A 23228-nucleotide genomic window follows, 5' to 3' on the forward strand; every position below is an offset into this window, starting at 1 on the left:
AACAAATGACAATTACAAATGTAATCCTAAGGAAGATATGATATTGGTGCAATCCACTTATAAGACAAAGACAAAAGGGGTAACAAGTTTATGGAAAACAAATGTGATTAATCCAGAAATCATTTATAAGTATAAAGACAAAGAAGGACTTATGGCATTAGTTGTTGTATCTTTCAGCTTTATTCCCGGTTAGGGGTCGCCACAGTGGAACTCCAGCCCGCTAATGATTGGCAGTAGATTTTTACGTACCGACTTGCCAGGTCTGACGCGCAACCTTCAATGAAGGTACGCCCATTCATGCATGTCTCCACACAGAAGACGCTTTAGCTGAGACTCAAACAGGACAACTTCTTACTGTGAGGCGACAACACTACCACAGCACCGCCACCGCAGCATGACTTATGGCATTAGTAATAGTTAAATATAATAACAGAATATGGAGCCTAGCCAATCTATACTGATTCCCAGGGACTGGAACATGAACTGTTAAAAACACTTGGATTTCATTTTCAATAATTATAAAGACAACTTAATATTAGGAGGAGGTTTTAACTGTATATTTGATATTTCTGAAACTACAAATAAAAGACTGCTGCATACATCTGCTGTATCAAAAGCTTTAAACAAATGGGTAGCATCATTTCATCTTGTAGATGCTTTCAAATTTAAAGAAGGTGAATCTTTGTTGTTTTCTCATCAAGATCACAGATTTGGTACCCAAACTAGAATCAATAAAATATTTGCTGCTCATGACTTACACTTTAAAATCATTACTTTCTCAATAACTTCCTGCCCCTTTTCAGACCACAATTCATTGATACTAAAACTTTACAATGGGTACAAACCATTAATTATTAACTCCAGAATTCCAGCATATAGAACTAAAATGAAAGAGTACAAACCCTGGTTATTATCTGAATTACTGTTCTTCTTAGATGTTAAATGCACCACAGAAATAAATAAAATAATGATATGGGACTCATTAAAAGCTTACATATATGGTAAAACCCTAACTTGGTATAAAAATATAGAGAATGGGATTCTGAATTATTAGATCTACAATCCAAACTTTTGTCATTAAAAGATGAAAAAAATCAAAATCATTTGGAGATGAAAAAGAAAGTAGAAGTATTAAACAATAAATGCAATGGCATTCTAACACATAAAACTAGTTTAGCTTTAGAAAAACTAAAGATTAATACCTTGGCCACTTTTCCCAAATATCTACATAATTTATCCACAAGAATGAAAATACAGTCAAAAGCTAGTAACATTAAAAGTATCTTCCATGAAAAGAAAGGGAAAAATGTCTCGGAAATAGGTGGCATTCTTGATGCCTATAGAAATCACTATATGGAACATTTCCAAAAAGAAAATATACATATTGATCAATTAAATCTAGATGAAAAATGTTCTAATATAAAAAATACTCAAATAATTTAAACTAGATATGCAAGCATCAATATCCTACAAAGAAATTACAGATACAATAAAAGAGTGTAAAAATAATAAAGCTCCAGGTAGAGATGTCATAATTATGGAGATATATAAACTTTTTCCTTCAAAGATACTATCCCTCTTCCATAAAACTCTATTAGAAATGTAGTCACAAGCTTTAATACAGCCATCTAGGAAACATTCCTTAATCACACCAATCCTAAAAGAAAAGAAATCCCCAAACCTCTGTACCTCATATAGACCTATATCATTATTAAATAATGACTATAAGATATTTATGACAATATTAACTAACAGAATATAAATGCCACTATCCAAAACAATAAATAATGATCAAACTGTATTTATATATGATAGTTACACACATGACAATATTAAAAGGATAATTTCTCTTATAGATTATGCTAGTAAAAAATAAGCACTCATAATTAGCTTAGATATAGAGAAAGCCTTTGATTCCCTAAATTGGGACTATTTATTCAAAATCCTAATGCTATTTGAATTTCCTGTATCCTTTGTTCATCTCCTAAAGAATATATATACAAATAATTTAGTGTATGCCAAGTTAGGCACTTTTACCTCTGAATCTATACATATAACAAAAGGCACTATACAAAGATGTCCTATGTCACCGATTCTGTTTTCTCCAGCTATTAAAATACTGGCAGATTCAATTTGTAACAATATAAAAATCAAAGGAATAGATGTTTATGAACAATACAATTCTAAAGTAATGCTATTTGCTGATGACATATTACTAGCATTATCTAATACAAAAAAGACATTAGAAGAATTAGATATATTAATTGACAAATTTCACATGACTTCAGAACTCCATTTCAATATATCAAAATCAAAATTTATTTTTAAATAAAAAAAGAACTGCAGACTAAGGGGAATCACATCATAAGGAAACAAGAATCTACCTTAAAATATCTAGAAATTGAGTTATGCAAGGATAATAATGAATTAGTCTCAAAAAACTACAATAATATCATCTATACAATTAAAATCTCTGTGGAAAAATGGAAAAAAATAATATTAACATTTGAAGATAGGCTACAGTTAATAAAAATGGTTTTACTGCCCAAGATCCTATATATAGCCTTGGAGATACAACTGTAACCAGAAAGGAATACACTTAAAGAAATAAATTCATGCCTAATAAATTTTTTATGGTTTCCCAAAATAAATAGAATATCTTTAATACATCATATCAGAACATGGAAACAGGGAGGATTAAACTTTCCTGATATAGAAACATATATAAAAGCATCAATATCTAAAACGATTTCAGATTGGATAAGTCCAAATTACCCTGCAAATTGGAAAGAATTACTAACTGTAATATCAATAAATGAATTTGATTTACAAAAAAAATTTAAAATAGATAAAAACAATTTGCCATGGCACATATTATGTATTAGTTTGCAATATAACATAACTAAACCCACTAAAACTCGTATGCTTAATTATTACATTGACTCATTTAGGAAATTATTAATGCAAATATAGATTTAAAAATCTGGTTTCATCTTTTAACACCATTTATAGTCACAAAGAACTTTCCACATAAAATATATAGAGAAAGCATTAATTCCTGGGAACAGAAAGGATTTGGTTGTTGGCTCCAATGTATCAAAGAATTAAAAGTTTTAGATATGCAAGCAATAAAGACAACATACAAAATTCCACAACAGGACTGGCTAACGTTACAGAGTATTCTGTCATATTCCCAAAATTTTAATTAGAATAATTAACAATTCTTCATTTAAAGAAATACCTAAATTTATGAAATACATATATGAAATCATATATAATGACTTTGGCATGGGAAACAGTATTTCAAAATTTTACAAAATATTGATATACTATAAAACAACACCCAAAACCTCATATTGGAAATATGTAACAAAAGAACACTCAATACAGTTAACTGAATATATTAAAACAAATATCTTATTATCAATAAAATATACATCCTTTACAGAATACTGGAAGGTTTTTAATTGAAAATGCCCGCACAGAGCATTCTTAACCCCAGATAGAATCAGTAAAATTAGTTCTTCCATAAAAAGAATATGTTGGAGATATGAGCAAGTACACAAGGCAAATTGAAACCACATGTTCTTTGATTGTGTTAAAATTAGGCCATTTAGGAATGGTATTAATAACTTTCTACAAGCTTTATTTAATGAATCATTTTATTTAACTAAAGCTCTTCTATTATTAAATATGAACGAAGGTCCTCATTTGAATAGGTCAAATATATATCTAGTATGGACTATACTTGCAATTTCAAGGAAGTGAATAACAAGAAGATGGAATACAAACACAATACCAACTTTGGAAGACTTCTAAAGCCTACTGAAGACAACAGCATTATTGGAAATTAAAATTAAAGAACTAAGGATTTATCCAAAGCCATTTATCAACAACCCTTGGGGAAAAGTCTTATCGTTGATTGACACTATACAATAATTGATCAGACACTCTGATAATGGATTGGACATACTTATAAAGTAACTATACATTAAGATCTGTTATAGTGTCAGGCTAATGTAAATAGTGTACATAGTTATTTAAGATGTTATGTATAAATACTATGGAATTCATTCACATGTATTTGAAAAATAAAAACAAAATTTTGAGAAAAAAATACTTAGTGCTATCAGGTTGGCTACAGAGCAGGCAAACATTGACTGAGATTCCAAATTGGCCAGTAAGGATATAATTGTATAGCAAAACATGATGGCTTAAAAACTTACCCTTAGTATAAGACAGAGGAAGATAATTGGCTAGATTAGAAAAGGATGATAACATACTAAATAGGTAAAGGATTGAAGAACATGAGTTGTGATTACTGTGGTATACAGAACTGCAGAAAATAATTGCAAATGTGTCTGAAATATGTGGGTGCAATAAGGTGATCAGCAACAAGCAGCAAATTTAAATCAAATAGCTTTTTCGGTAGGTGGTTTCATCCTGACTATTAAGTAAAGTAATGAGTAACAGATACTGTAATCCAATGGATGGTTGGGTTTGTCAGTTTGCAGACATCTATGGCAGTATTATTGTATTAATCTTATTTTGGGCAGGTAGATGGACTGGACTGCAAAGACAAAGTTTAAGTTACAACTTTGTTGTAATAATTAAAAACAGTAAAACTATCAACATGCTGTATGAAATATAAATAAATACAAGAGATGAGTAATGACAACATAATTGTCAGTATTGATTCAATTACTAGAAAGTCATAACATAAAATCCATCATTTCTTATAGCCAGAAATTTAACCCTAATGACCAGTGTAATATTATCATTGTTAATGCAATAAATGCAAAGTCAACACTTTTGATGGATTAGGAGAAAAAAATTCATTATGTTTCCTCCATGCATCTTGAGAAATGGAACATGTCAAATAAACAAATCTGTCAATGCATATAGATCACATTATAGTATGACATTGCAGGAATCCAGACTATGTCCATTTAAACAAGAAACAGTATAATCCACATAAATAGCAATTTAAGAATAATAATTAATGTTTTATAAACATAGTTTAACAAATAGCTGAAGAAAATACAGGATCTGTCATCAACTCCTGCATAATACCCCTTCACAAAATTCAGAAAGATAATGTTATTCTATCAACAGTCCTATCATTCACCTTAGTTACTACCAGCGTAATCTTATGCATATATATATATATATATATATATATATATATATATATATATATATATATATATACTAAACCAGAACATAAAACAGGTCACACAGACAAACCAGTTATTAAAAACCACAAGAAAAATCTAGCTAAGGCAGAGTTTTCAATTGTGATACATTAAACTTCACCACTAACTGCTACTAGCTGTGGACATGCACATTTTGGAATTCTTATGACCTCATCAGCACAGGATAAGTGGACTGTTTAGCCATACTCTAGGAACACAGTGGCTTTAAACCCAGCTGATATCCGCAATCAATAAGGTGTCTGCAAAATATCCCAACTAACAATTAAACGCAAACAGTTCACTTATGCTGTGCTGACAAGGTCATAAGAAAGCCAAAACATGCATGTCCACAGCTAGTGGTGTTTGGCTTTGTTGGGCTGAATTTGTCTATAAAGACTTGAAAAGAGAAACAAGTAAAAAGTTATGGACATTCAGAAGCCATGTAGCTGAAACACTTGATGTCCTTAAGGGGTCATTTGCATATATCCCAGGGGCATCTATTATAGAAGGTTTAAGGTATCACAGTGAAAACTCTAGCTTAGCTAGGATTTCTTGTGGTATACACACATACACACACACACACACACACACACACACACACACACACACACACACACACACACACACACACACACGCACACACCTTCTGATTACATTTATAGGCAGTTCAAGCATTTTTTTTAAAAGTAATATTTGTGCACACTGTAACTTCTATGAAAACTATGATTAAGGTAACCCTTTGTCCGTGTTCTGGATGATAGGCATTCTTGAAGCATGGTAGTGTTTCTGGACAATTTATTAGTCCTAAGAAATTTAAGACTGTTTCAGGGGAATAATAGAGAGAGTATATGAAAATGTTTCCCACATTATGTTTTATATGCCTTTTCTTGGCCTCTAATTACCCCACGAGTGTTCAACCTCATCCTGGTATGACACATTCGTTATTACTGATTCTTGAAATCCAAGGACAAGGATATTGGGATTCAACAGTGGGATCTGGCCATCCTGAAGGGAGTCTGATTTTCTTCTGGTTCTAAACCTCCCTTTGTTGGAGATTGGGAGCAATGCCTGTTTTATCCCTCATAGTATGCAAAGGTAGAGAATAACGTGCTCCTTTGCAGGTCCCCATGTCTTGTCTTCTTTCATGGAGATCATGCCTGCGGTCTAGCCTACATGTGTTTCCCCTGCAGCAAGAAGTGTATCATCCCTTTCCTTCAGGATGCACCCCTTTTCCTCAGAATGCGTATGTAGGTAACAGCTATTCACTACCACCTGTTCATGGCCATCTTCCACAGTGCCTGGTAAATGTGTGCCAAACTGTGGGCCTTACCCTTTTACTCTATGGAGCCAGTGATTTCTCATAGCATGCTAACCGAAACAGCATCATGTATTTCCACGTTAGCAGAAAAACAGGCTTTACATGAATGAAAATGGTTAAAAGTGTTCTGCTATTTAACATTCCCATGTTACATTCTTTTATATTAGGGCTTATAGTTATGGTTTCATATAAAAATATAAACATATTGATTATATTAATTCTATATGAAGCAGCTAAACTGTAAGAATAGGTGCAACATGTTCAGGGATGGGCACTATTATGTAACTGGATATCATAAGGGACAATAAAGAAATGAGTGTAGAAAGTGATAAAGAGTGTGGCATGAAAACAAGCTGTATTTGAAATAACGAAAATAAATACATCATGTCTGATTACCTCAAAATTATAACAGAATAAAAGGACACCACTGAATATTTAGCCTGGCAAAACAACTAAAGGAGTTTTCAGAAACAAGTGAAATATTGATAGTGATGGCAACATATGTGAAAGAAGGCCCATGGAAACAGACAGAAAGAAACATGGAGAAATAAATGACCCAGGAATCTGAAACGTATACATTTAGAATTTCAAGAGTTAAGCAGAAATTCTCTGGTTTGATTCTTGGCTAGGGTGCCATCTGTGTGTAGTCTGCATGTCCTCCCTGTGTTTGTGTGGGTTTCCTCTGGGTGCTGTGGTTTCCTTACATCCCCAAGACATGCTGCAGGTAGATTGGACATTCTAAACTGGCCCTAGGTGTGAGTGTGTGAGTATGTGTGCCTTCTGAGGAAGGTTGGGTGCCAGGCTTGCAACTCGACACAAATCTCTAATGCCACTCATTCTGTGGACCAGTGATCCACTGTGGTGACTCCTAATGCGAGCAGCTGAAAGAAGAAGAAGAAGAAGAAGAAGAAGAAGAAGATGAAGTGTTAAGCAGAAACGTTACAGAACTTTAAAGAAATCATTGGAGGGGTAGCTTTGGCAAGCAACAATACTTTCCAGGAATTCATCAAGTTTTTCAATTAATTGTCAACAGCAGTGCATAGAAATTGCAAAAGCATTAGCTATATATTTTTACTTAAGAAATGCAAACAGGAAATATTGGCTAGATGGAGATTTATTAATTTCATATTTTCTGTGAGTGATCACTTAATCAGCATGATGATTTCATCCAAAATATATAAATCTCAGAAGGTTTTTTTTCAAAATGGAGACACTTTCAAGGTCACAAAACACACAAAAAAATATTTTTTGTATGGGGTATGCCCCCCTTGTAATCTCCTACATTGGTACAAGCTCACCCAAACTACCAAACTATATATATATATATATATATATATATATATATATATATATATATATATATATATATATATATATATATATATATATATATATATATTCCTTCTTATCTGAGTTTGTGTGATCTCAGGGTTGGTGTGTGTGACTGCAGAACTCAGAGAAGAAGGGCAAGTAACAAAATCACAGCAATCACTTTTCTCTTCTGTTTAAGTCTAACCACCATTAGAGGACAAAGTTGCTGAGACCTTCCATTGATAATGTCACAAGCACTGATTAGGTTATAAACTACGTTACAACATTCTTTTTAATGCAATTAGTAAATCTGGGGACATGATGGGGTTCTTCTTGTGTTTACCCCAGTGTTTTAGCATAAGGGGAATACTTCCATCATCACTAGGTATATTAAGAGAAACATTTAGCAAATGGTATTCAGGAAAAGAGATTAGGCAGGATTAGAACCTCATTTCAGAGAATGTTTCTAACCTTGTAGTAGAAGACATATTTGATATACTACAGAAAAATATGTGTTGCAGATTTCATGGTTTGTTATAAAACTGACTGGTGGTGGGGAACTGTGAGTCATAAAATAATTGCATTTATAGGGAGCAGAGTTAGCCTATGAGAAGTTTCATGGTACTTGTGTCCTTGAGTTCCTCTTTGTTTGACATGAGTCAGATCTGTAAACATGTGAACAGAATAATGCACAGTCAGTTAACCCTCTTAGATAAGTAAAACATGCATGCAGATGATTGATTGCTAAATATAGAATAAAACATCCATGCAGATGATTTAATGAAGATAGGTACATATTGGGAAGAAATGGCACCGAAGTTAGTATTAAAGCATATTCTAGATTTCAGAGTTATAAAACTGTAATATATCAGTACTGGGAGAAGAGGAAGAAAAATGAAACAATAAATAGTTTAAGAGCACTTAAAATATTACAAAGCTATTCGAATGTGTAGTATATTTTCTCATAATAAGAATATAAAAACAAAGAGGAAAAGTGCAAGTACACTTTACATTTTTAACGTGGATGAAATCGCAGCCTATAAAGAAAAACATTGACCTAATGTGAAAAGTTTTAAGGGTGCTATTTATACTCATGGCGTGATTATTTGTGATTCATACTTAATGTGCAACATGCAGAATATAGTGCATATTTTGTAATCCTCTGGGGAAGTGAGTTAAATTGTATGAAAATGAAAATGATTTGTTTGGGATTGCCAGAGTTTATAATGAAATTTATTTTAGTGTCCCTGAATGGTGTACAGTTCTCAAGTTCTGGATATTAGTACCACACCTAATGCATTACCTTTGTAAAGCTGTTTTCAATGGATATTGAGAAAGATTAGCACTTAGGAGGAAATCTGATGATGGAGATTCCAAATATAGTTGTATAAACAAATACATTTATAAAATTCCATTTAATTTTTAAAGAAATTAATAGATCATCTACTTAGCTATCTAACCAAAAAATGATAATATTTACTGTCTTTGCTTGTACTTTTCCAACTTCAAATATCTTTTTTTTTTTCTTACATAGCATATTATGAGCATAAAATATATGTTTATTCAGTTAATTACCAGTGAAAAGGGGAAATACTTTTATGCCAAAGAGTTAAAAAGACAAACCAAACAGGCCCTTTAAGATTATTTTTCTATTTATGTTATGGCTTACAAGCATTAAACTGACAAAATATGTGGGAATTTTCTCTGAAAATACCAAGTATGTGGGACCATTCATTATTACAAGACAAAAGGGGGATGTTTATTGTTAATGGACGTTTCCATTGAAGTGCAATTTTCTGTATGAAGCTGTTTCTCAAATTTCGTTGCGCACCTTTGTAACGTTTTTGTGAAATATAATTATTTCCTCCTGATATTTAGCATATCATCTGTACATTTGTAAATGTATATATAATAACTCCACAGTTATATAATCACATTGTTAAGGGCAGGACTCTAGAATTGTAAAACATGTTTCTTCATGTTTTAAACCTGTTCTCCCTAGTAGCATAAAATATGATAAAATATGATAAAATATGAACTAATACAGTTTTGCCTTCTTTTGACAAGGTTAAGGAATATGTATATTCCTGTTTCTTTAGGATGTGTTTGACAATGTCACAAACAAAGAAATGCTGTTTTCATATCTACATAGTTCCTGACAATATTACAAATATAGTACAGTTTCTCTGAAATTATGGTTACTAAATAGAAGACTTATACTGGATATGGGTTTTCATTTACCAAGTCAGGCTTTACTCTTATACTGGCAGTTTCATTATTTTTAATAAGTTATTAGTGACTTAATTGTTTCTGATAATATATTTATGTAAACTGTTTATAACATAATAGATGTTGAAAGTTAAACTATAAAGTTTAATAGCTAGATTTAAAGATAAATGAATGTCTTTTCTAGGATACTGACTCTTCAACTACTGTTACACAGTCAAATAAACTTTATGTCTAGTATTTCAGCGCACAGTGCAGTGAGATCACAAAACAATCATAATTTAAGAATGTTTGTGTGTGTGTGTGTGTGTGTGTGTGTGTGTGTGTGTGTGTGTGTGTGTGTGTGTGTGTGTGTGTGTGTGTGTGTGTGTGTGTATGTTTGTGTGAGAGAGGGAGAAAGCAGGCATTCTTTTGTCAGCAATGTGTTATAAACTCAGGTTTGGTGCAAATGAGTTTAGACCCATTCCAAATATAAAATATTACAGATGTCTACCTGAGTAAAGTCAGTGTTGCTGCAGTGAAAAATCCCTGACAGACTAAAAAATAAATACAAATAAACTGCATAAATGAAAAACTACATAAAATAATTGCTGGCAATTTTACCACGGTGTTGTAAAAGCAATAACAAACAGTTGCCTTTCACTTTATGGCTCTGATTAGGGAATGCTGAAAAAGTACACCCTAAGTCATACAGCAGATATAGAGTTCTTGAAACATTTATCACTGCCTTTTTCTAACATTTTCTATTCATCTACATAACTAGAAAAATGTATCTTCACTGTATGTTTTCTTGTTTGCTTGTTTTAGTTTTGCTTTTAATTAGATTCTAAAAAGTTTGCTTTCAGTTAAGCTAGAAGGGTATATCTAACATATAGATATTGTGTTTAAGGTTCTGGGAAATGAGTCATGTTATTGTACAGTATATGATACAGATTAATTCAGTGAACATTTTTTCACCTTAAATCCTCCAATCAGAAACATTGTTTCAAAAGGATTAGGCGCGGGGATAACTCCGCTTCAAAGAATTATCAGAAGTTACAGACTTCCAAAGAAAGGGTTTCACTATTTACCAGACACATTGACAGTAATCGAAAAAAGACTTCTATCAACATTGCTTATGGTTTCCAGGACTATCATCACTAAAAAGGAGGACTGGTTAAACAATAACATGTCAGGGGGGTGTGTTCTCTTCTGGGATTTACCAACACCTTACACTATAAGTCATAAGACACCGATGATGAAAATGATACATAACACGATTGGTGATGCTGACAAGAATGTTTGTTGCAGAAGAATTCGGGGTGTAACAGATGCACTTCAGAGTTCAAGCCTGGGCTGGTATCTGCTAAGCCTGTAATGATGATTTAGAGAAACACAGATTATATGCATAAAGGAGGGAGAGGCAGGAATTTGTGATTCAGCAAAAAGCTCTTGACAGTCTAAAAGGAGTGAAACATCCTGAAATGGCCTCTGAATGAAGCATTCAGAAACTGTCCTTAAGATACACTTACAATAATAATAGAGAAAATGGATTTTGAAAATGTAATATGTAACCAAACCAAAATACTGACCCAACAATATAATGCATCAGAGAAACTCAAATTGTTGTAGACCACTAACTAATAATGAGTTTAACTATTGTGTTCACTTTAATACCCAAATCTCAACAAAAGATGAAGTCTGTGTATTAATTGAAGAGATGCTTTAAATTCAGTGTCTGACTCAGAGTTCCTATAACAATTTATTTTCCTTACACTATGTGGTAGAGACAGACGTATTCTCCTGTGAACATCTACCTTTCTGGAAATAAAAAAAAACATGCAAGTTTAATAAGATATAGCATTGATATGCTAAAGAAGCTCAGCCATTAGTGCTGAGTTTGAATCCCTCAGTCTCCACTTACAAACTGTATGACTTTGAGCATATCACATACATAGACAGTGTTTCCAGATTTTACCTGAAAAAAATCACTTTCATCTTGTGAGGTTACCATTTAACTAATGCTCTAAAAAGAATGCAGATTTTTTCTTAGTAGGCTAATAATTTGATGTGTACATTTCATAGCTGTTCCTATGACATCTGTGAAGGGTTCTTAACCAGCCTGTAGAAGTTATGTGAATTAACAACAACAGTAAATGTTGCGTAACAGTTTTGTGTAGTTCTTGGCACCAGCAAAGTTCCATTCTGGTTGGCACAATGTTTCTGTTTTCTTTTGCAGTGGAACTGTATGGTATTGAAGGGCACAAGATACATCCTTCAGCTCAAGAATAGTACCAAAAACTGGTTTAGAAACAGGATTCTATTAGGGCTGAAGCCACAATTCTTGGATATGTACACCAAATTCCAGAATATAGCTTTCAAATTGCAGTTCACCATACCAGGTCATGGCTATTGGAAATAATGGGCCATATTTTAATAGACTTGCTCTTGGTTTAAGTGACAACTTACACTTAGAGCGGGTCTTTCGGAATCTGACCCCCATACTTCTGTTTATAGGCAGACTTTACAAAGAAGTAAGTCACTTACTCTGACAGCAAGTCCTTCATAATCAGAGCAGGCTTACAGTAATTATATATATATATATATATATATATATATATATATATATATATATATATATATTTTTTTTTTTCCCAATAGTATAAAAATATAGAAACTGCAAAGTTTAACCACAACACAGATATAGCCAGCCTGGTAATTGGAAAAAAGCCAGTCAGTAAGTTAAAAAATAAAAGTATGATTATTATGCCATGTCATTTTAAATTTTAAAAAAAAATATTGTTTTTGTATACCATGTGATAGGTGATGTATGCCTGGCTTTATCCACTGCATTCACTGAATTAACTAATACTCCACAAGTGAAGAAATAATGCAGTTAAACTAATCTTTGAAAAATACAAATAACCTTGGAAATGAGATATGATTAATTTCCTATGAACTATTTCCTCTGTAAAGTGTGTGATGCAGAGTACAAGAAAAAAGATGCTGTGAACATACTCTAGGTTGATATGATGACCCAGTAGAAAGGGTCGTGTATTTATTCTGAAAGCAAGTGTCTCTCTAACTTCAGCAGCCTGGCAACAAGCAGCAGGAATGAAACATGTGGCAAAACACCCAGACATTTTATCCAATGATTTATGGGCAGCAAAAGTTTCTAAAAACTACTTTTTATTTTGATGGGAAAATGTAGTGTTAGCAAAAACCACTTCCAAACTATTTTAATTATACTGTCTGTACATGTGGGTGTGTTCTGTAGAAATGTATAAACATTGTATAGTAAGTGCCTTCATTTTGTCTCAGTTTGCTAAAATGCTTTCTACCCTTAAAAGTTAGATGTATTATCCTGTCTTCAACAAGATTCTAGTAGTTCAGTGGGACCCATGTTTGCCGACCTTGATAATGTGGCATGATGAGGTAGAATTTCAATAGTTCCAACTGTGCTACTAAGTAAGAAATATAAGAATATGTTAATAATTGTTTCCTTACAAACACAAAATATTTCAGTCTTGGGTAAACATTGAGAAGCTCTATTAAAAGATGTTTTTGTTAGGTCACTGAAAAATTGACCACTGAACCTAAAGTTGTTGCAGTTATAAAAGGACCATGCCCATATTTTTGGAAGGGGGGACTGCTCAGCAGATCTGACATATGCTGAATGTGGTTGAAGTCTACACTGCATCTATAACTTCATTCAGAGGGACAATGCATAGGTTCATAGGTTCATACTAGGCTATCTGCCCAAGGGCATTTATAAGCCTAGCCCATAGTTATGTGGCTTTCGCCACCCCTTTAGTTTGAATAAAACTATGCCTATTATTTTGCTGTGCCTCTGTCAAGCAGTGACACTGAAGTAATCCCTGGGGTATATCTGCGATCTCCCATCCATTGGTCAAGATTCCTCTTGAACAAGGCCAGCGAGGTGCTCTGCCTCACATGTACCGGGATTTTGTTCCACAGCATAGGGAGTCTCTGGGTGATGAATTTGTCCCTCCAGCACATTCTATTAATAACCGTGTCAAGGTTTAAGTCTCCCGCCCTTGTGGCTCTGAGGGATCTAGATTTTTTGAGGTGAAGCATATTTATCAAATCTGGGTTTGACATGGCCTTATATGTCAGGCACAGGTCACCTCTGAGCAAGCGGTATGAGACTGAATAGAGCTGGAGTTCTTTCAGTCGGGCAGCATAAGACATATTTTTGAGACCCTTTATCCTTTTGGTGAGGAACCTTTGGGGCCTTTCCAGCTGCTGCAGGTGTCGGGTCAGATACATTCCGAATGGGGCATTGTACTCAATCATAGGTCTAATGAGTGATGAGTACAGGGGGACGATGACCTCCCTTGATCTAGATGTGAATCCCTTCATGATCAGGTGGGCAATGTAGAAGGTTTTCCTAACTACTTTAGCAACATGAGTGTCAAACGAAAGGCTACTGTCAACCTGGGTCCCCAGATCCCTGATGACTTCTTCTGTGCTCAGTGGATTGCCACCTATATGGTAGCTAGGGGTAACCTTGTTTTTCCCGAAGGGTATGACTATGCATTTCTTGGCGTTTAACTTTAGGCCATGGCTCTGGCACCAGTTATCCGTTTCTGTGAGGCCCTTCTGAAGGATATCTGTGTCAGATGTGTTTTCGACTATGGCGCCCAGTTCGCATGCTCATGTGCTTAGCAATGAGCAAAACGCTAACATTTGCTCCCAGAATAATTTTCATTGATTGCTTACATAAATTTGATATAATGCATACTAAAAACAGAATATAAAAGTAAACATAAGTAATATAAAGTTTACAACTGTTTAGCAATTTGTCTGTTGTGAGACCAGTGGAAATTGCAATGATGTAAGCTATTATTTCCTGGAAATGAACTAATATGAATAGTTTATGTTGGCTTTCTATTAGCTGTTGGTTGCCTTGGCCTTGTTTTATTTTCTATTGCATTGTGTGACTTTGCCCTTTTTTGAGCAGAATTTTGTACTATGCAATATTGTGGCAGCCCATGCTGTGTTGCAACCTGTGGATACCTTTCAGAAATTATTTTCTAGTTGACCTAAATCAATTTACTGTGTCATCCTATCCATTCCTGCTGCACTGTGTCTTAAGTTGCTTTTAGGTAATAGACAAGCTATTTGAAGCCTTACCACTACAGTGTCACTGGTGTACCTGTGAGCACTACTCATATAATTTCCTTGTTATGGTTCTGTTCAAATAACTGTCATCATTTTACCATCATTAGTTGCTGTTTAGTATTTTCCCCTGCTTATAGTCCTGTTCAAATAATTGCATGCTTTTTCTGAAGGATATGAAGTCTGAAACTCTAATGTCTGCTATTATTTAGGGACTGCAACCCTCAGAAATCACCCCAAAGGCAGCACTAATTTTATTAGGAACAGACTAAAAAATGTGAGGCATCCTCAGGGATGCTCGCCAAAATTATGGGCAGTTGAGGGGTATGCTTCTATCTCGATGAATGTAATAATACCAGCCTCACTAGTTTGTGTTTCTCTATTGATGAACTACACTGCTTTTTGGAGAAAAAGAAGACAAAAGATTCCAGTCCTCAGTACCAGGCAGTGTGACTAGCGCCTTCATTCTCTTCCGATATTCCAACAATTTCCCATGTCCATTTTTTTTTGTGGATGTGCTTGATACCTGCTATCCTCCTGTGACTACTGAAATGTGGCCTTATCCTCCTCAAGAAAAAAAGTAAAAAAAAGTAAGCCAGCAGCAGGAAGGAATTTTTGGCTGATCAGGTGTTCCATGGTAGTCTAGGTAAAGGCTGAACTCAATATGTACCCATAAACAATCAGCAAAATGGCACAATCATACCGCTCAACCTCTTTGTGCAAGAAAAAAAAAAAAGCTTGACAAAATGGGGGGACAAACATCCAAAAACAGGGACAGATTTTAAATATTGCTCTTATAAATTTAGAAAGTTGCTAGAAGTAACAGGGTTTGTGTTAACACATATTTTCTGAAGGATTGGAAGTCTAAAACTCAAATGTATATACTTATTTATTGACTTCAGTCCTCAGATCATCCCAGTGATTTGCTAGAAAACCACAAATTTTATGAGGAACAGACAAAAAAATGCAAGGCAAAAATCTGGACATTCTGTGAAAATCTGGACATTTGAGAGGTATGTGGCACATCATGAACTGACCATACACAAATGGCTTTGGCAACTCATTCATGCCAATATTTAAATGGCTTTTTTCATTTTAAATTGTTATAATAGCAAGGTTTGGACTGCTACAACATTCAGCTGATATGCCAAGTATAATGAATATGTGGTAAAATTCTTGTACATAAAAAAAATTTCATTTTACACGAAGAGCTGAAACAATACTTTAGGTGTCTGGTCATGAGTACCCATGACACAGTGGTCATCTAGTGGCTGCCTGACTAGCCCTACTATAATTTGCCACTGAAATTCATACATCACTGTCACTTTGGCTAATCTGGAATTAAAGACATCTATTCCTCTCGTGTAGCCAGTCTAATAACACCTGTTATACTGAAGCAGTGCAACAACTACTGCAAGTTTTCTGAAAACATATTATTGCTACCTGAAAAGGACTTCATTTATCAGAGTTACAAAGAATTAAATGAATCCACAGTCCTCCGTCTCACAGCATACTACATTCAGTAAGCAACAAATGCTTACTTCCACCATTTTTGCTTAGTATCTTGCCATCACCTGATCCCAAAATTCAAGGACAAGATAATTCAGTTCAGTTCAATAAATGGCTTAATAGATGATGCCACTTTTTGGATATCCATTCTGTGTCTGCTTGTCACAAGATGGTTGACAGAGCCTGGGCATCAGGCTGTGCAAAGTATGACCTGCACCACTTTTACCAGGGCATTAAATTCAGTGAAAGCATTTGCTGTCCACTTACTCAACATTCCTAACTAGCATATTCCAGCTTGCAACACATGAATATTGCCACGCTCAGTGCCTAGATTCTTAACAAAAATATGCCAAAAGCTAGATGCTCTCATTCAACTTAAGCACATACTGAAATGTTTAGTAACAGAGACTTGGTTTCAATGCTTTGAAAGTGCCTCCTATATTTTTGGATTAAGCACCTAGCACACATTCAGACCTATAAGCGACTGTGGAAAAGTGTCAGTGTTAGTCTTTGAAGGAGACCCCCCCTAATATCAAAGCATATTATATGTGAATTTTGAAGTTTTGAAAAGTTTAGGTATAAGTGACTGTAAACCAAATAAGCTACCACTTCATAGCCAGCTAATCTCCCTCCATGGCCGTATAGATCATGCTATTTACCAATTGTCAAATTTGATGCTCTGACTGAATCCTCAGAATATCAAATTGTCTGTGTCCAGGAGTGAGTAAAACTCCCAAATAACTGCCACTTGACTGCCATTAATTATTGCCATTATACTATAGATTTGCATAGAATATGTCATATATTTTACCTGTTTCAGTTGTGTGAGCACTGAGGAAGTAAATGTTGTATTTCATGAACAGGGTGTTGTTCACTAATTTTCCTGCACATACTTCTTTACCCTTTTTCCATGTTAAGATAATAGTCTTAGAATGTGGTATCATTGTTTCAAGGAATATAGAATTCTGTTTCTTTTTTATCAGGTTTCCATAGTTTTTTTTCCAGGCAGGACCACATTTAAACAACTCTCAAAAATGTCTCATGTTAGTTTACATGTCTAGGTGGCTTGGATTTACTTGAAGGAAATACTAAGTATTTATATATATAGTATAATTTAGTAATTATGGTATATTTATAGCATAATAAGAAATATTGTATATATGTAACCTTCGTACCATTTTAATACTATGCTATTTTATTTTCTGTAACTGTTTTTGTAGCTTTTCTCCCTGGGCCTCCACTGAAAATGGATCCTTGGCCCAGTGGACTTTGCCGGTCAAGAAATGTCAAATAAATAAATAAATAAATAAATAAAATAAGATCAGTCCCTACACCATGCCTGTGATGGCTTAGTGTTTTACACTCACTGAATGCTAAGATATATTCTGAATCCCCCATGGTGCTGCAGTTGATAAGCAAGTAACCAGATAAATAAATAAAGAAAGAATGAATGAATGAATGAATGAATGAATGAATGAATGAATGAATGTGTTGCAACATGCTTGAGCCAAGACTAATAAGCTGGAGCTCATGGGTAAAAGCTTACTTCAGTGGAACAGAGTGACTCTGTTCTCTAAGTTTTATCACTTTAGGCAAGAGGATTTAATGCCTTTTTTCTTATGGAAATGACTACTGTTTACTATTTTAATGAGAAAGTGGCACAAGTTATTTGGTATATTAGGTGTACCAAATGTGAGAGTTGTATTCCTTGTGAACTCATCCCATCAAGAATTCATAAAGTAATTTTTTAATTTCTCCAAGTCTTTTTGATTTCTAATACCAATTCTGTTTTACAAAACCTACATTTGTCTGTTTCTCCCACATGTTCAATGGACTTTGTAAACCAACGTACGTAGCCCACTATCTTGGGCTACCAGTATTAACCTTTCATCTCTTGGTTTGAATTCTCCTTTCCTTAACCATCCCTGCGGTCATTCCTGATCAACATGAGGTTCTTCCAGAAATTTTCTATACTTGTAACTATATTTACGCATTTTCCACCTTTCTTGCCTTCTCATCTGATCCTTCACCTTATATTCTTTCTTTTGTTTTTTTGGTACATTAAATTGCTGCCTGATTTTTATCTACTTCTGGTTTGATTTCCATTCCCGCTTGACGCCGATATGCTTCTGCTAGATTAAGCAGGGAAGTCATCTTAGATTTATTCTCCTAATGTTTCAAAACTTTCACTATGTTTGGGTCTTGTGTGGTCAGCAGATATGTGTGGAGTCCCATGATTGCAGATCCATATATCTGATCAATTTCAAGGAGGCCCATTCCTCCTTCGGAATGGAGAATATATAATCCTGGTATTCACTGATTTTTATATATCATTTATATATCATTTGGTGAGTATGAAGCATAGGGAGCCCCACATAAGTTTATAGATTAGTACTAGGCTTACTGCCTTTGTGGGCCATTTTAAGCCTAGACAATTACTCTATATGAGGATCAAACACTGCAAAAAATCCATTAAAATTCCCTGTCCGGACAGAGAACTGTGTGCTGAATATCTGTGATTATAAAGCATCTGTAATTAGATTTGGTGGCAGCATCTGCTATTTGTATTAGTTTAAAAATCAGGGTTAAAATATTCAGATCTAATGCAGGAACTGTGGTCCTTTTCTGCTGGTCCAACATGACTTGTGCTACCCTCATTGGTTTGGCTCCTTAACTAAGCATGACTCTGGTTGTCCCAGAATCCTGTTAAGGTTCTGCACTGCCCTGCTGCTTTCTTATTAGCCTAAATATAATGTAAGCTGGAATATCTGAATAGCTGAAATAGTCTAAAAGTCACACAGTCTGGAAAAACTCAGTCTTCCTCTAAACAAAGGCCCATTACTAGTAATGCAGAACTTTATTTAATTTCACTGATAGCAAATATATTCCATAATGAAACTGTGACTCTGGAATAGAGTCGTGCCAGGCAAATATAAGGTTTCAGTTTTCAAGAATCTTGGAAAATAGTCTATAAGGTCTACTGTATCAGATTTTTGTATTTCTCATATACTAGCCTTCATGTACTTTCACAGTCCAACAGGATGTAGTGTCATTATTAGTGCATCCTTTTACATGCTGGATTTCTGTTCGCATTCTGTCACTGTGACTGATAACCTTACTTGTTGCTGTCCGACAGCTCTGGCTTTTGCATTTGATGATGCACTGATGACCATTGTTTACTGGCTCTTATGGTTATTAAGTGCCTCTCATGCAGTAATAGCCTTACTCAGTTTGAGGGACAATTTCATTGGGCACCATATGCTATTTTGACCTTTTTCACCATTGCTATATACCTTCTCCATCTCAGCTTAACTTAACAAATCACCAGCTGTACTACCTGGTCTATCATTGTTGACACTTAAGATCTAGCTTTTTTTTCAGAGATTTGTGGTTGTCTGCTCATACATATTGATTTCTCTAGTTAGATCATCAAATACTGAATAGCTAATATTGATTATTTTACACTGTGCTAACAACAACCTGAGCCTTCTCTTGTGTACCTTCAGCTTGTCGATTATAACCCCATCATTTTCAGGGGTCTATATTAGAACATCAAAGTTTCACAACTTTGAATGTTCTAATATCGACCCCTATTCAACGAACACTGAAAATAGCGAAGCTGCGGAACACCGAATTTCTTCCTAGGGAAGGAATTCGGTTTGACGTTCCTGTGGCTTTGCTATGTTCAGCACTGTGGTGGAAAGTTACGGGTCGGGATCAGGTAAGTGTGCAATTGTGTGGATGTGAGGGTTTGGGTGGGGTAGGTGAGTTAGGGTTAGGGCGCGGGTGAGGTGAGTGTGCGATAGTGACGGACCTTAGGGTTAGGGTTTGGGTTAAGGTAAGTGGATAGCTAGTGGTGTGTGTACAGTTTAATGTAGGGTTAGATGTAGGATTTTAGGTGTATGTGTGTGGATTGCTGTTTGCTTGGTGTGTTTGTGTTGTGTGTATGTGTGTCGGAACAACACATTTTTTCCCTTGGAAAAAATTTGCTGTTCTGCATGTTCGATGTTGTCAGCGTTTGCTGAATAGGGGTCGATATTAGAACATTCAACATTTTAAAAAGTCGATGTTCTAATATAGACCCCATTTTCAGGAGGTCTTTGACACTATAAAGGCACATACCTGACATTCTTGCTTAGCTGAGTAAGGGGCTTGTGGTCTCCTTAAAATGGAAAACATATCTAGTCCATACAGTCCAAATATTTAGCTTACTGAATAACATCTATCACTCAACAGCAGAAATGAATAAGCACAACATCAAACACCTGACTGCTGCTTTTTGCATAGAGTAAGTCCTCCTGAATCCGTCTGTGTTGAAAACTGTTCCCCCTACTCTTACTTTCAAACTCTGAGGTTGCACAGCATAGAATAGGTAAATGTCTTGTTTTATTTTTTTTTATATTACACTAAGAACTTTATTTCAGCAATATCAACAACATAAACAAGCCTGAAGATATCAATGGTTGTATATATTACATAAAAATGAATGACTAGCCAACGAAATGATAGTCACTGCACTCTATCTATCAATAAACAGTTAAATCAGAATCAGTTCTTAGATATTATATTAGCACCCACAGAATGTTTAAGTGTACAAATTGTTGATAAGAATAGAATGCACCTTAGTGTTTAAACATGCATACTATGTAATTTTATAATAAGATAAAGCAGACTACTTCATGAGCCCATCCAAAATTTCATGACTAAATGTTTATTATTCCAGGGCTTTAGTTTGTAGCTTGTAACTTGAAATTCTGTCTTTCGATTTCTTGGAGTGTATTTCCAGTGATGGAAAATCAGCAGTTGCACTGTAGAAATCCTACTTCTAGTCAAGAAAAATAAAAGTTGTAGGAAGATAACAACTTGGAGAGACCATACCTATTACACATATGTTAGGTGAGCCTTGAAAGGCCAAGTTCCATCTGATTGCCTTACAAATGTTGCTTACCACACAGTACTAAATATGTAATAGTAGGGGGGGGGTGACTGACCACACTGCATGAACATAGTATTAACCTCCTAACAATGCCAGCACTTCCTTTAACATGTATTATTGCTAATATTCATCTACTTGGGGGTAAGACACCAGTTAAAAAAATTATTTTTCCTATGTAAAGTTGTTAAGGATAAGAAAGTCTGTTATCTTATAAGTGTTGCTAGAATTGGCCCTGTTCCTGCTGAGGAATATTTGTCTAGAGATCCATTTCCCATCTCTGTGTAAGCTTTGATGTGTGCAAACCTGGCTCATCAAGCACTTTAATATTATAGATTCCTCAAAATAATCTTCGGCAAATCTGACCTAGGACCCTGCATATTATTAGACAAATCATTAAAGTGATTGTTAATACTTGTGAATGTCTTTTTTATAATTAGAATCATTTGTATTTTCCTGAGAGATGGATATCCTCAGAGTCAGAATATAAAAGTAAGGGTGTGCAGTCCCCTTCATCAAGGATTTCAGGAAACATGCCCACCTGAAAAAAGGTGCCTTGAAATTTTGTGAAATTTTGGCAGCTGTTGACATTTGGTAAGGTGAATTATCTAACTTCCGTTTCAGTTTATCGCTGATAGGGTAAAGCAGACATGTGAGTTGCAACATCTACCTGAGTGGTAAAGCAGAAAGTTTTGGGGTTCCATTCCACACCATGGCTTTATAGGAGTCCATCAAAGTGCAATGACAATGGTGAGGCTGGCACTATCACAGAAGGTAAGTAGTATTTCGACTGATATCAGATATGTCACTCATTTATAAACTTGCACTTGACCTGATTAACAATAATGACAAATAAAAGGGGTTTGTTTAAAGCATTTAAAACTTCCTACTGCATTAGCTCAATGCAGCCTTAAAAGGGATTACAAAACAGTACAAATTGTAAGTGATGTTTATCACCATTGGAATTAAACAGTTTTAAGGTCTTGTTTTACCATTTCTTAAGCTAACCTTGACAACCCCGTGCTTATAGTTTTGGAGTCCACTACCGGACTATAACATTAGCTATTGCCATATATCCCCCACTGTTTACAGTATATAAAGCAACACATGGTAGAGGAATCTCAAAGTCTGGCCAATATATAAAGTTTAGAATAACGTATCTAGTGAGCTTTGGCAGTGACATCTAAGGCATGCGGTACCTGTGCTTGCATGTAGCCTATTCTTCAAGGTATTGCACAAGTGAGGTCAACCATATGAACCTGAGTGCCAACTGCTCAAGTTTCATTTGCTCACTGCCCATTAGTCATATGTAAAACACAGACAAGTAAGCCTCCAGGCAGCTGGAGCATGGATATGTTATTACAACGACATAACTTCTACACTGATGAAGATTTCCTTCATGCATGATGCTAGGTAATAAATATGACCAGGCCATACATTCTGCAGTGAAGAAGGTTCTGTCTCTTGTATGTGTTCTGATTCAAAGTGCTTAATAAGTTGAATTTCTCGAGTTGAACTGATCAGAGCCACAGTGGCATTTTTGAATATGATGTTTATTTGCCTAAGATGGGCCGTATTTCATGCATATGAGGTCGATCAGCCACTTTGTCAACTT

At 34.8% G+C, this 23228-nt stretch overlaps 1 protein-coding gene across 2 annotated transcripts in view; it reads right to left on the reverse strand.

The window, feature by feature from the left end:
• RARG (retinoic acid receptor gamma) overlaps positions 1–23228 on the reverse strand; it is a 1508256-nt gene that overhangs the window by 1453468 nt on the left and 31560 nt on the right. The window lies entirely within an intron of this gene.

The sequence above is a fragment of the Protopterus annectens genome, chromosome 9.part0, assembly GCF_019279795.1.
Source record: "Protopterus annectens isolate FY-2018-M chromosome 9.part0, PAN1.0, whole genome shotgun sequence".
NCBI lineage: Eukaryota > Metazoa > Chordata > Ceratodontiformes > Protopteridae > Protopterus > Protopterus annectens.